This window comes from Papaver somniferum, unplaced genomic scaffold (genome assembly GCF_003573695.1).
Source record: "Papaver somniferum cultivar HN1 unplaced genomic scaffold, ASM357369v1 unplaced-scaffold_33, whole genome shotgun sequence".
In the NCBI taxonomy this organism is placed as follows: domain Eukaryota; kingdom Viridiplantae; phylum Streptophyta; class Magnoliopsida; order Ranunculales; family Papaveraceae; genus Papaver; species Papaver somniferum.
Window position 1 is genome coordinate 1,279,345 of NW_020644373.1, and position 5,400 is coordinate 1,284,744.

The following is a 5,400-nucleotide window of genomic DNA, read 5'->3' on the forward strand; positions in this document are numbered from 1 at the left end:
TGATTTGCCGATGCATGAGAATAATTCTTCTGATGATGTTTATGATTCTGATTTGTGTGAGCATGGTGAGCATGTTCTGACACTTGTAGAAGACTTAGGAGATGTTGATGTGATTAATAATGATGTGTCTATCGTCCTACATAAGTCACAATCTGATAGCCTTGCATCCTACCTAGATTTGGTTTGTAACAATATTTTCAAACCAATTTTCATGAGAATACCTAATCTAGGCCTGGAACTGTGTGCCTCTCAAGTCCTCTTGGACTATTTTGCATCTAAATACAATACTTTCGAGGAGCCACAGTTAGGATATGCATGTTTTCCCGTCCCTAGCAAAGTTCACTTTGAGTTAGACCTTGTGCATGATGAACCCCCAAAACTGCGAGATTTTGTATCCAAAATTTTATCTGTTGAAAAATCCAGGTTTGGGGGTAGCTCATTTTGTTTCACAGCTTCACTTGCATGCCTATCATATTATTATTGTGTGAAGTTGTTGAAACCTCTACACTTTGTCTTTTGGGTTGATCCTCAACTCTTTAGATTGTTAGTGTATGGTGAATTTTTTGTATATAATCCAGTAGATAAAAATTTTAAAAATCTTTTTGTTCCTTTTGTATATATTTTGCTAATCCAATATGATCTCGGCTGACATATGTTTGATTCTTGTCTTGAATAACGGAGTTCTAATATTGCTTTCGTCGAAATCGGGTATTCTCTTTCCTTTTTCTCTACTCAACATGATCCTCTTCATATGTTGTATTATAATTTTGTTCATATTTTGAAACATTGAGGACAATGTTTAATTTAGGTCTGGGGGTGAAAAGTAGATACTTTGATAATATGCCATAATTGAAAACACGAACTCCTTCTTTTTGAAAAATTTAAAAATTCCAAAAAAAATTAAATTAATTAAAAAATTAAAAAAATCAAAAAAATCAAAAAAATGGAGCTCATTTACCTTGAAATGTTGACTCTTGTGCAAATATGTAATTTTTAGGAGTCTTAGTCTAGATATTTAGGCACCCCTGATTCTAGCACAATTCACATAGTGATAAGAAACTTGCACGCGCACGATCTACCAATACATGTATAGCCTCATCCTTGAGGTGTTCTATCGGAAGTTTTAGTTGCCAATCACTTTAGAATACTGAACGAAACTTGACTAGCTTGTTCTTTGGTTGGTTGGGATAGAAGGTGGAGGTTACATTAAGAAAAACAACCATCGAATTTAACTGGGTGCATCAAAAAGGGCTACCTCTTGCAAAATGTCATGTAATTTGTTGTTTCTTTTTGCTTATGTATCAAAAGTGTTTCCTTATCAAAAAAAATAAATAAAAATAAAAATAAAAAATGATGTATATATTCATAAAAAAAAAAAATCAAAAAAATAAAAATAAAAAAGAATGAAAAAATGAAAAAAAAAATCAAGTATTTATCATTTCCATTCTCTCTTGTCCAAAAATAAAAGAGAGTAGTCAATGTAAATAAGAGTCATGTAAAGAGTCATCTTTTGTGTTTTATTGTAATAAGCAAGGAAGGGTGTATGCCATTGATGTACAACGCGAGTAATTGTGAAATACCTCCAACTCATTCACAATTCTCGTAAAGTCCAGACAGCTAGCTAGATTTCGACCTCAGTTCTTAGCCTGAGAAACTATCTCTTGGTGATTAGTAGTCATAACATCCGATCTTTCTTTACACATGTGTAGATACACTTTACACTCTTATCACATGTCTTTATTTGTTATCAGTGCTAGGATTGTGCCTTTGATATCTAGATTGACATCTCCATTTTGCTGTGAGCTTAAACTGTCTTGCACATGTCACATTTGATGGAATATGAGCTTATATAAAGAAGATATGGGCTTGGCATACCCAAGGCCCAAAACCCTCACCCAAACCCATTTCCAATATCCATACCCGTTTCCCTTTTTAGACGTCAGATTGGATCATCTCAGCATCCAACGGTCGCATCATCTTCGTGCATCGAAATTTGAAGCTCCTGTCAAACACTATAGCACCTAACTCCATCTTGAGCCGTCAGTTTCGTTGTACTTCCGCATCCAACGGTCGCTTTAAGCTTCCTTCCATCTCGCCGTTAGATCGATCCATCACCTCCACATCCAACGTCTCATCCTCGCTGTACATCCAACTTTCTATCCCCGCTCAACACCCGAGCACCTAACACCTATACCCGTCATCCAAACAGACCTTACCCAATTTTCCATCGACCACCTTCTTCTCCATCTTCTCCCCCATCCCTCTGCAACAGATCCACCAAATCCATCGCCACCACACCCTCGTCTCTGCCAGACACCAAATTCCACCAAAGACATCATGGCTCCTACCAGCTGAAACCCACTCTTCCCCTACTCCTCTAGCTTTCTATAACATCAATTCCTCGATCTTTTCCTCTCACAGGAACCCTAGGTTAGGGGTTGATGAAATAGATGAGCTATAAAAGCAATTAGGGCATGGGAAGAACAAGAGAAGACGCAGGAAGAGGAATAGAGGCATGGGTGAAGAGTCATAATCATTTTCAGAGATTAGGTAAGATTTTTTATCAAACCCTAATTTTTCTGACATTGGGGATTTTTTGGGGAAATCGATTGTATGTCTAAATTGAAGTATGGGTCACGCAGTAGGGTTGTTATCAGTAGATTAGGTTAGCCAATTTTGATTTTAATTGTATTTTTTAGCAAACCCTAATTTTGCTGATGTGGTACTGATTTGGGGATTCTTTGATTATAGCTTGTATGTATAAATAGGGGTCTCTGGGTGTTGTAATGGGGAATGCCTGGGCTAGCCAGTGCACCACCAAGAGGACTGGACTAGCCAGTTCCTCAATTGTTCATGTTCTGTTTTTGCTTCACTTTCAAATTCAGTTTTATTTTCACATATTCATCATGTTTTAATTTATCACTTGCTAAGGTTGAGATGAAGCTTCCATGCTAATGCTAGTTGGTTAATGTGTAGACAATGTTCTTGTGTTCTGAAACTGTGTAGGACAGTTATAATTTAAGCATTTCATCACATTTCTCTCACATTGTATGTCAAGCATACATTGTAGTTAGGATAACCCTGTGATTGATGGTGCTGCAGCTCATGATTAATGTTTATTGTTCAAACCTTAGACTAGTTGTGCTCTAATCAGACAGTTAGTGCTATGGAAGAACATTTTAGTTGTAATTAGATTATCCTTTAGGAAGGTTTAATCATCTAAGTGGCTTATCTGCGGGTAGTTGCAGTGTGAGATCCCCAATTACTACAAGGAATAGACTTAACTTAGTGACCCTAAATCCTTCTCTTAAAACCACCTCTTTGATAAGCAGCAGGCTCGAACCTCCACTGCTATCTAGATAGTTAGATGAGGCTAGAATCTCACTAATATCTAAACAAGGGGCAAGAACATGAGTTAGCATTGAAAATTGACTTAGCATAGGTTAGAGGTGGAATCAAAAGCCTTAGTGATTAAGCCTAAAGTCACTGTTTCTTTCCCTCACTGCCTCACTGCCTCACTGCAACTGTTTTACTTTGTTTCTTTGGATATTTACTTCACTGCCTTAGGCTCATTGCCTTTGTCCCTTTGCTTCACTGTCACTAGCTCAGAACTATCTAGGAAACTTCAACTCACACACACCTTGTCTCTGTGGATCGACCCGTATTTGCATTGTTCTACACCTCGACACCGTGCACTTGCGGTATTAGTTTGTAGGTCTTTTAGAAACCTACCAATAGGTTAAAATCTTTTGTTTACAAGGATTATGTCTATTGTATGTCGTTATGCAAATAGTGATGGAAAATAAAATGAATCCTTGTATATTCCGCAGTATTGATCTTCTCTGATCCATATTTTATGTGTATACTGTGCGGCTCCGTAAGTTTTCTTGTGTGAGCATTTCCAACTAAACTAATCATAGATTCGTTTGTGGTTATTTTGGTTGTGTATTCCGATTAAATTAATCATGGGTTCTCTTGTGGTTAGTTTAATTGAGAATTTTTGGATACAAAATCATTTTGTGGTTTTTGGTATCCAAAGAAATCCTTCTTTTCTTGTAAAAGTAAGGTCGCTCTTGTTGTTCTTTCGAGAATGACATCAAATGGGGGAGAGTTCTTTTGAACTTGGGCTTAATTTCCATATCTTTATGGGGAGTGCGGATGTGGAATATTTGAGGAGTTATCTTGTATTTTTATAAACTCCGTGATGAATGTATTTAGCTTCGGCTTTATGGTTGCATCTAAACAAAGTTGATATGAACTTTTGTTTGGTCTTGAAGCGTCTCCATGAGAATTTCATTAGGATCCCGTTTTCGTACCTTTGCCAATTTTATTGACAAAAATGGGGAGAATTAATATGTAGTTCACACTACAAATACATATGGTTTACGTGTTTTATGGATCATTATGTAAGGGGCAGTGATTTTCGTGTTGAGACGAAGTATTGACTAAGGGGGGGTGATACATATCACCATAGTATTGTTGTCGAAGTTGTTATATGAGAACTTTGATGTTGTTCGACGACATTGTATAACAATGATCAAGAGCTTTTGTTTTCTCATTGTTATGGCTACGGAACTTCAACAACGATGATGCTAAACTTACAACCTTTGGAATCATGGGAGTATTTGGAAGTGACGAATATTTCGAGTAATCTTGAAGCACCAAGGATATGAAGCATGTGGACGAGAAGCTACAAAGTTTTTATCTATTTTGTAATCCATATGTATTGATAGTTTTGCCACTAAAATTGACAAAGGGGGAGATTGTTAGAACATTGCTCGGTCGAACTCGCATGCGTTGCTATCTCAAGCATGTCTGTCAATGTTAGTGATCAATACTATATATATTGATTTCTAGTTTACTTATGACTAAGTCTCGGTCTAGGATAGTCAAGTGTAGTTGAAGCTCCAGACTCCATGGCGATCATCTTACGAAGACGAAGAACTACTCGAGGAACCGGTGGAATTTCATCCGACTAAAAGGTATGTGGATACTTGAACTTATCTATCACTCAAAAGTCTATTCTATCTCCTATTCTTGAGACAAAGTCATTTAAGTATGATAGTTTTCATACATACACATTTACTATTTCGAGCCGAGTTTACTCGCCTATCTTTTTCTCGAAATATGTGTTGGTAAGATTTTGCTTTAACCATTTTCATCTTTACCCGTGTCGAAAGTCATGATGACGTTTCAATCTTTAAAATAGCTTTGATGACGATAGTCGTGAATAACGATTGTTATAACATTATAGAAGAATGTTTCAATGATTGAAATGTAGAGTTGAGATTACCATCTATGGATATAAGCATATATAGTGTGTTCGCACATTACTGTATAAATATATGTACCAGAAGCCAAGTGCGTGCATATGTGTGTATGCGGTATTGGTGAAGGAGA